Genomic DNA, 10,044 nt, shown 5'->3' on the forward strand with positions numbered 1-10,044 from the left:
GGGCTTCACCCACACATATGAACTTGCAGGATCGGGGAGTTCCGAATTCTTTAAGAGAGAGCATATGTTCACTATTAAACACCCAGAGCACAAAGCTTTAAAAATGATGTATAGTAACAGCACTTCAAAACAGCTCTATATAAAATCAGATCATAGCACAGTGTCCCACTGTGTAATGGATATATTGTTTCTACCACAGTCTGAGGTGGAATTTCATAAGGGGCATTTTCTCTTTTGAAGGGCCAAATACAATAAAAGCATATCCAACATCTGTGTTGCAACGTATTCAGACAGAACAATAAGGTTTCTGCAGTGTGGATGCTGGACCTACTTTTTATTGTATCCCACCTATATTTTGAGCAATTACATAATTACCTTTTTCAAACTTCTTGATATTTCAAAATTCAGAATCGTTTTCACTCTGCTAAGGCACTCTCCACTGAAAACACTGGACTATCATAAATCCAGTCTGATACACTGTGATCTGAAGTACCTATAAGATAATTATCAATCCCTCTTTCGATTTTTTGGGGTACAGTTCTCTTACTGTTTTCCGAGCTAAGACTGCTACATTTGGCAACATTTTTTGCTTTTAAATGTTTCTTAAAGTCACAAAGTCTCACTCTCTAAAGGAGCAGCTCAAACTTTTTCATCATCCTCCCAACTGGTTGATTCTGAGAGTGTTTTGTTATGTAGACACCAAAAAGAACACTGCAGGCGTGTGGCTGAGGGCCTGATCCAAAGCTCACTGAAGTCAATGGCCATATTCTAACTGATGTTAGAGTAACCCTTAATCCCTGAAAGAGAACCTCAGTCAGATGACTACAACTGATCGTTTGAAGAATAATTTAAGCTAAATATTTAGACCAATTGTTTTTTAAAGTTCTCCCAGTGCAAATCCCGACAGACCAGTCTGCTCAAATCAATGCCCAGTTTGCAGTCCACATCCCTTTTGTAATGATGCTGTTTAGTAAACCCTTGGTGAAACAATATGTAGTCTTCTCAATATCGGTGAGAGCCCTATGCTTCAGTAAACTTTTGCAAGAAAATCCAGTATGGACTGAAGGTTATTCTCAGTGCGAGTGAAGATAACACAATCATCAGCACACAGAAGATCACTAATGGACGCCCTGAAGACTTTAGACTTTGAGCAGGGACATTGAAGATTAAAGAGCCTCCCATCCATTCTATACTGAATGTTAACTCCACTGGAAAGGTGATCTTTAATGAGGACCAAAATGACTGCTGACTAGATGGAAAACTGGGTTGCAACAATAACGCATCCTTGCTTAACCACAGTTTTGATGATGAAAGGTTCCTTCTCAAGGCCATTACAGAGAACCGTGGCAGCCATCTGATCATGGAGAAACCTTAGGACCTTAATATATTTTGGAGGGCAGCCAAATCTGGCTAGCACCTTCCACAGGGCTTCATGATTGACGAGTCAATTGCCTTTGTCATATTGATGAAAAGCCATATACAGGTCCTGATTTTGCTCCTGAGACTTTTCCTGGATTTGGCGGGCAATGAAGATCATGTGGGTTGTCCTGCACGATGGTCTAAAACTGCACTGAGATTCCGGCAATATTTCCTCAGCAAGGGGAAATAATTGGTTTAGGAGGATACAGGCAAGAATTTTCCCTGCTGAAGACAGCAAGGCAATGCCTCTTTAGTTTCCACACACTGACTTATCTCCCTTCTTAAAGATTGTAACAATTTTAGCATTTCTCAAGTCTTCTGGAATCTTCTCATTATACCATATATGAAGAAAAAGTTTGTGGAGCTTCCCTACAGTTCTTCACCTCCAAACTTGTAGACTTCAGGTGGTATGCCGTCTGGCCGTGCTGCCTTGTTGTTCTTAGTTTGCATAATGGCTCCTGTTCAGATGGAAGGAGCATTTTGAGTTATTCCTGAACCGCAAGTCAACTGTCTCTGGGCTTGTCTACATCACAAAGTTGCAGCGCTGGTGAGGGGGTTACAGCGCTGCAACTTAGGAGGTGTACACATCTGCAGGGCATCACCAGCGCTGCAACTCCCTGTTTGCAGCGCTGGCCGTACTCCCGTTTTGTCTCGGGTGTAGAGGATCCAGCGCTGGTGATCCAGCGCTGGTAATCAAGTGTAGACACTTACCAACGCTTTTCTTGACCTCCGTGGAATAAGCAGGTATCCCAGCATACCTGAGGAAGCCTCTGGTAATCAAGCTGGTCTCCTTCCCCGGTTTGCTCTCGCGTTCCCCGAACCCCGAGCAAGCAGGTCTCCTTCCCTGCGGTTTGCAGGGTGGTTCGGGGAACGCGAGAGCAAACCGCGGCGAAGCTGGTCTCCTTCCCCGGTTTGCTCTCGCGTTCCCCGAACCTCCGTGCAAGCAGGTCTCCTTCCCTGTGGTTTGCAGGGGGGCTCGGGGAACGCGAGAGCAAACCGCGGAGAAGCTGGTCTCCTTCCCCGGTTTGCTCTCGCATTCCCCGAACCTCCGTGCAAGCAGGTCTCCTTCCCTGCGGTTTGCAGGGGGGTTCGGGGAACGCGAGAGCAAACCGCGGCGAAGCTGGTCTCCTTCCCCGGTTTGCTCTCGCGTTCCCCGAACCCCCCTTGAAGCCGCCCAACAGCGCTGCAGTGTGGCCACATCTAACACCACTTGCAGCGCTGGTTGCTGTAAGTGTGGCCACTCTGCAGCGCTGGCCCTATACAGCTGTACTAATACAGCTGTAACAACCAGCGCTGCAAAATTTTAGATGTAGACATACCCCTTGATGCCACTATCGAAGCTATACCTCAACAACATGAAAGAGAATCTCTTGCTGACGTCATGACCCTCAAAGACGTAACACGAGCCATTCAAATGAGGCACATGATAAGCCTTTGCAGGACTGGGGCCTTAATTTGTTACAACTTTAAAAGCTATTCTCTTTTGGTTTAAAACAAAACTCTGGATACAAAGAAGAGCTAACACAAGCAAAATGTAAGTTGCGAAGACTTCACAAACTTTTGGTAAATAATCTGAAGACCAAGGATGATTTACCGCAGAACTCCTCAAATAATTTTGAATAATGAATAAATCTGAGAAATTTTCAGTCTGTTCAAAAATAATTTGGGAAAGAGGCAAAATTCATTACAATTTTATTTTGTGAATTATTTGTTCCACTTGACATATAGCACCTTGAACTATCAATCAGTGAACTGATTGCTTTGAATTCAGGGTTTGGCAGCAATAGACACCCAGCAAACTTTTTTTTTTTGAAAGCAGAGTCCATACAGGGCCTGATCCAAAGCCCATTGAAATCAACAGAATGACCCCATTCACTTCCATGAGCTCTGGATCAACACCTGGGTGCATCAGATATGTTCCAAAGGCAAAAATATAGAAATAAAAATTCTGTTACCCTGGTGAAGAGCATAATGTGAAATCCTAAATCAACACAGATCTCATAGTCTAAAGTATCTGCATGAACCCGGGACAAAAGTCATCCCAGGCATAGTGACTTTAGCAATAGTCAGAGAGGAAGACAAACTCCATCAGAGGAGTGAATAACAGTTTAATGTTTCAAGCTTTTCCCCAAAATGTATCTGCAGAGAGTCTCCTATTGAACGCTGCTGTACATACCTGCACTCAGCTAGCTAAAGCAACCCTATTCATTGGTGTTATTGCTTTTGTGCCTATGCACGACTAGTAGCTCTTGCTCTTAGGAGATGCATTCAGCTCCTTCTTGTGATTAATATTAAAGCAGCTTCCTAAAGACCCTCCTCTTGATACTTACGGGATTTCCCCTCCCCCTTGGCTCTGTGTATTTCAGTGGGGCAGTGCAGGAAATTCCCCTTCTCATTGCTCTCTCTCTCTCTCTCTCTCCGGAGGGACAGTTTGAGAGCAGGGGCCGCAGTCCTTGCCCAGGCAATACTGTGGGAACCAGTCACGATGGAGCAAACGTGCAGGCTCCGATCAGACCGTTGTTTCTTTTCCGTATCCAGCCCCCCCCCCCCATGCCCTTTCCAGGTGCGGGTACTGACGCGCCCCCCGGGGTCACCCCGCCATACGCTCCCCTACAGGCACATGCCTTCTCCGCCGCCAACTCGCCTCGAGGCGCCGCGGAGCTGCAGCCACCCCTGCCCAGGCGGCTCCGCGCTTGGCAAACCCGCCCCCGCGCCGCGCAGCCCCACCCCCCAGCGGCGGGGCGGAACAGCGGTGAGGCACAGACCTGACAGAGCCCGCGCTCCCCGGATCCGTGCAGTGAGCCAGCCGCTCCCCAGCGCTTCCGGCTTCGGCCTGCGCCGCCCTCCCCAGTCCGGACCCGCCCCGGCTCCCGCAGCGCCCGCTCCGAGGGGCCGGGAGAGCGGGCGCGGAGCCCGCGGGGCTGTCACAGCGCCCAGGGGCCTCTGGCTTGTTGGGTTCGCGTCACTGAGCGGACCCCCGCCCCTCGCGCTGTGATGCAGCCTTAGGGGCAGTCTGAATGCACCGTTCGCCCAGGGCAGGAATGCCACGTGCATGTAATTAATGCCTGGAGGAGTCAGCCCCTCCTCCCGTCGCCAAGCCAGTCCTTCCTCTGGCAGCGCTAGCAAAAGGACCAGGAGCCCCTTCTTCCCCAGGGAGGCCCAGGCTGCCATCTCCCATGTGGCACCTCATAGACTAACAGACGTTTTGGAGCATGAGCTTTCCTGGATAAATGCATGCATCCCAGGACGTGGGTATTCACCCAGGAAAGCTCATGCTCCAAAACGTCTGTTAGTCTATAAGTAGCCACAGGACTCTCTGCTGCTTTGACAGATCCAGACTAACACAGCTACCCCTCTGATACATGTCCCATGTGTTCAGCCCAGATGGGCACCATAGCCCATCCTCCACGCTCTGAAATCTTGAGTCAGGCCCAAAACAACCCTGCTGGCTTTTTTAAAATAATAAAAGTTGGGTTCTTTTTCTTGGCCCTCTGGTTTTGGATCCTTCAGGGGGCACATTTCCAAGCTTTTCCTTGCAGCCATGAGGCCTCAAAACCTTTTTTCATGAGAGCCAACAGCCAAGTCACTGCTGAGTCACATGAGTCCTGGAGCTGGAGATTTAAGAAAACAAATATCACAAAACATGCAATAAGAGGAGCTGATAATAGTGGTGCCTGACTAGCATCGTCTTCTCTGCCTCTGGCTCTAGATAGAGGGTAAAATCCTAGCTCCACTGAAGCCAATGGGAGTTTTGCCTTCACAGGGCCAGGGTGTCATCTTAAGGCCCCACACAAACTGGCAGAAACATGCTCTCTTTTCAGCAGGGAAAATGCAGAGTGCATCCTCCTACTGCTCCACTCTCTTGGCTGGCTTTCTGTTCATTTAGGGTGACCAGATGTCCCGATTTTATAGAGACAGTCCCAATTTTGTGTTTTTCTTATATATGCTCCTATTACCCCCCACCCCAGTCCCGATTTTTCACATTTGCTGTCTGGTAACCCTATGTTCATTTCCAACTCATCTTTAAAGCCCTGAGTGGACCTGTACCTAGGGCATAACCAGGCCAGGCAGCTATGCTCAGAGCATGCTGAAGTTGGAGGCAGGGCATTCTCAACAGAGAGTTCTTTACTGCTGAACCCCTAATGGACAAGGTCAAGGTAAGCCTACCTACCCTGCCCATTTTCAGAGTTTCGGGTGAAAACCAGCTTTTTTACAGAAGCCTTCCCACATTATTAGAAGCTATAGGGAAGGGGAAACACACACGAACAGACACACACAGGCGAGCAATATTTCAAGTTTATGCAGATGAGCTCAGGCTAGCAAGAGTGTGTGTGGGGCAGTCACTAGGGACTTACCATCTTGCATAGAGGTAAGTCCCCTTGTGATTTTAATCAATCTTGTTAACTAGAAATGAACATATGTCTGACACAATTCTTGGTAAAAAGAGCACATCCCAAAATGGCTCACAATTGAAACAGCAGTGTCCATGCAACAGCACCAGCATCACATCAGAGTTGGATTTTCAGAATATTTCCACAGGGTAGTAAAGGGATTAATGGCCACAAAGGGTCACCAGAACCTACGGTTTGCAGACAATACCAAGCTGGACGGGGTCCCAAGTGCTCTGGAGGCAGGACCGGCCTTAGGATTTATGGTGCCCTAGGTGAGATTATTAAACTGGTGCCCCTGTGCCTGATCTGCTCTTAGCAACACAAACATAAGCTTACAGTATTGGAAAACTTGCCACATACACATTATTAAAACCAGTTTAACTTAATTAAGCACACTGTAATGCTGATGGACTAACACTAAAGAAGCAGCACTGTAGAAAAAATTATGATATGACAGAATGATGCAAATAATATTTTTTTTTAATTTATCAAAATTTTATTGGAAATTTATATGAAGAGGTATTGAAACAAAGATTTGTTTTTAATTAAAAGCAATCTTTCTGGCTTTTTTGGCTGCAAAATCAGTAATAATGTCATCCTATGACAAAGACAAAGTCGTGTCTTGTTCGATTGCAAGAATAGCAAGACCAGTTAAGCGTTCCTGACTCATTGTAGAGCAGAGATAGTTTTTAACGAGCTTTAGTTTTGAGAAACTCCGTTCTCCTGATGCTACTGTTACAGGAATTGTCAGTAGAATACGAGTGGCAATATACACATTAGGATATATGTCAACAAGTTTGCAGGTATGAATAAACTGTACAATATCCATCACCGATTTTGCATGTGGCAACACTGATGACAGTGTACTCAATTCTTCGTACAGTTCAAGTCCATTTAAATCAAAACTATCACCGTGCTTCAGGAGGCTCTCTAGGTTCTTGCACTTTGTCATTAGTTGCTTTTGTTTTCCTATTTCGTTGAATTTAGTTATGTCATACAAAAATCCAAACTGTTCATGGTGTACTTGCAAGGTATTAAACCTTTCATCAACAGCAGATACTGCTTTATCCATCACAACATTAAAAAATTCAACCTCAAATTTCTTTTCTGGATCGTCTATGGGCATGATCTGCTGTACAGATTCTTCACAAAGAAGTGTCCCTGGCCTTTTTAACTCATATTAACTATGTATTTACTTTATGAAAGTTGGAGAAAACATTGTGAAAACATAAAACATTGGCTGCCCAACTTCTGGGCTGGCAAAAGTTATACTGACTCACAGGGAAAAAAAAAAGCAGGAGAATCTTAGTACAACATATGGTCACTCTATACCAGGGGTCGGCAACCTTTCAGAAGTGGTGTGCCAAGTTCACTGTAATTTAAGGTTTCTCGTGCCAGTGATACATTTTAATGTTTGTAGAAGGTTTCTCTCTATGTCTATATTATATAAATAAACTATTGTTATTATCTGAGGTCTTGGCCACCGGTCCTGCTCAGGCCACTGCCAACTGAGTAAATGAAACCCCAAACCGGCAGCGGGCTGGTGGCTGGAACCTAGACAAGGATCCCAGGCCCTGCTCAGCCCACTGCTGGTCTGGGGTTCTGGCCACCAACTCCTGCCAGCCAGGATCCCGGCCGCCAACCCCCCCTCAGCCCGCTACCAGCCTGGGATTCTGCTCACCCAGGCTGGCAGGAGGCAGAGTGGGGCTGGCGGCTCAGCTCCTGACTGGCAAGGGGCCAGCAGCCAGAATCCCGGAGTAGCAGTAGGCTGAGTGCTGCTGGCACCCCAGACTGGCAGCAGACTGAGCCACTCAACCCCCCACCGGCCCTGCTCAGCCCGCCACCAGCCCACTCAGCCCGCTGCCGGCTGAGTGAATGGAACCCCAGGCTGACAGCAGGTTGAGTGGTTCAGCTGGCCTGCTCAGCCCACTGCCAGCCTGGGGTTCCTTGGGGGTCCCCAGGCCAGCAGCAGGTGCTGAGTGGGGCCGATGGCTGAGCCGCTCAGCCTGCTGCTGCATACCATCAAAAATCAGCTCACCTGCCACCTTTGACACGTGTGCCGTAGGTTGCCAACCCCTGCTTTATACACTAGTAAGGAGATGAGCATATTACAGTTGTTGGAGGGCTCTTATCAGGAGTAACAGGCTATAGGAAAGTCAGTCAACATTTTTTGTTTCTCTGATGAAAACTGGCTCACTCCCTGCCTCAAACCAAACCTGTCACTAATAATTGTCAACAACTTAATTTTCTGTTTTTGGCTAAGATGTTGATTTAAAAAAAAAATTGAAATTGGATTCAGGATTGTTAGCAAGAATTTTTGGCAAACAAAGTTGTTAAATGACAATCTAAATGGCAACACAGTACTGCTTTCATGCTTGGCTCACCCCCCAGCCTGCTGGTCCAACAGCTGCAGTAGAGGAGGAGATAGGTGGAAAACTGCAGGACCCCAAAATCCACCTGTTGGGGTGCAGAGTGGCAACAGCAGCAGCAAACCCTCAGATCCAATCACACGCCAATGGGCACCACCACCAGCCTTACGGACCATGGTGAAGTTAGCACAGCATCTGATCTCAGGGACGGGGCACCCATGGAACCACAGCAGCTCATCCTGCCCTGTGCAGCTCCCCCCGGATGAGATGGATCGCTGGCAGCTGCCAGCCTGGGGGAGAGGCGCTCCCCAGCTAGGGTGGCCAGATCCAGATGTCCTGATTTTATAGGCCCAGTCCCCATATTTGGGGCTTTGTCTTATATAGGCACCAATTACCCCCACCTAGAATGACCAGACAGAAAGTGTGAAAAATTAGGACAGGGATGGGGGGGGTAAAAGGAGCCTATATAAGAAAAGGACCCCAAAATTGGGACTGTCCCTATAAAATAGGGATATCTGAACACTGTACCCCAATCCCCTATCCTGATTTTTCACACATCTGGCTAACCCCAGCCAAGCCGTGTGACATTCCAATCCTGGCTGTCTGCTGAGGAAGTGAGTTACTTTCACTTTCATTCCTCAGCAGGCAGCCAGCCAGCCCTCCCTCCACCTATCCCCCAGCACCTCACCAAACCCAGCCCTGACGGAGGGGAGGGAGGAGAGAGAGAGGGCTGCTCCTGGGGAGCAGGGAGAAAGGAGGGGGTGCTCCGTGGGGTGGGGGGGGAGAAGAATGGATGTTATGGGGGACAACAAAGGATACTGGTTCCAGGGCCACAGAGCCTGCCTCACCTCACCTCAGCCGGGGGGAAAGAGTCACACTCACAGGGGAGCTCCTTCCCCAACCCCTACCCCTCCCTTTCCCAGAGACTCCAGCAGCCAATCCCATTCCTCAGACTGTGCTGCATTCGGCTCTCTCTAGGACCCAGCAGCCCTGCTTCTATACTGTCTGGGCTGCCTGGAGAGTGGTGCCCTCAGGCAGAGTGAAGCCCTATGCGGCCGCCTATTCAGTCTATGCCTAAGGACGGCCCTGTCTGGAGGATAAGATTAAAATTCAAAATGACCTGGACAAACTGAAGAAATGGGCTAAATAGGATGAAATTCAATAAGGACAAATGCAAAGTTCTCCACGTAAGAAGGAACAATCAGTTGCACACATACAAAATGGGAAATAACAGCCTACGAAGGAGTACTGCAGAAAGGAATCTGGTGGTCATAGTGGATCACAAGCCAACTATGAGTGAACAGTGTAACACTGTTGGAAAAAAAAAAGAAGCAAACATAATTCTGGGATGTGTTAGTAGGAGTGTGCTAAGCAAGCCGCAAGAAGTAATATTTATGCTTTATTCCAGGGATCGGCAACCTACGGCACATGTGCCAAAGGTGGCATGCAAGCAGATTTTTGACAGCATGCAGGGCGGGCTGACCCACTCAGCCCGCCGCCGCTCTGGGGTTCCCACTGCTGGCCCCTTGCCAGCTGGGGTGCCGCCACCAGTCCCACTCAGCACCCCCTGCCAGCCTGGGGGAAGGAACCCTGGGCTCAGTCCGCCGCCGCTCTGGGGATCCCGCTGCTGGCCCCTTGCCAGACGGGGTCCTGCCGCCGGTCCCACTCAGCGTTCACTCCTGGCCTGGGTGAAGGAACCCCAGGCTGGCAGAGGGCTGAGACCCCGGCTGGCAGGAGCCAGCAGCTGAAACCCCAGAGGAGGGCTGGGGGAGATGCTCAGCCCACCCCTGAGACCCAAGAGCTGGGTGGGCTGATCCTCTCAGCCTGCTGCCGCTGTTCGGTTCTGGCTGCTGGCCCCTTACCAG

General features: G+C 48.7%; 1 protein-coding gene across 7 annotated transcripts in view; it reads right to left on the minus strand.

Annotated features, from left to right (window-relative positions):
- Positions 1–4,268, minus strand: part of HHAT (hedgehog acyltransferase) — a 390,792-nt gene extending 386,524 nt beyond the window's left edge. For all 7 annotated transcript variants that reach the window (XM_030557592.1, XM_030557591.1, XM_030557593.1 and 4 more), the window contains exon 1: positions 4,185–4,268. The gene's annotated coding sequence lies outside the window, so the exon portion shown is untranslated. The remainder of the gene's footprint in view (positions 1–4,184) is intronic.
- Between the last annotated feature and the right edge of the window lie 5,776 nt (positions 4,269–10,044).

Source organism: Gopherus evgoodei, chromosome 3 (assembly GCF_007399415.2).
Source record: "Gopherus evgoodei ecotype Sinaloan lineage chromosome 3, rGopEvg1_v1.p, whole genome shotgun sequence".
Classification (NCBI taxonomy): domain Eukaryota; kingdom Metazoa; phylum Chordata; order Testudines; family Testudinidae; genus Gopherus; species Gopherus evgoodei.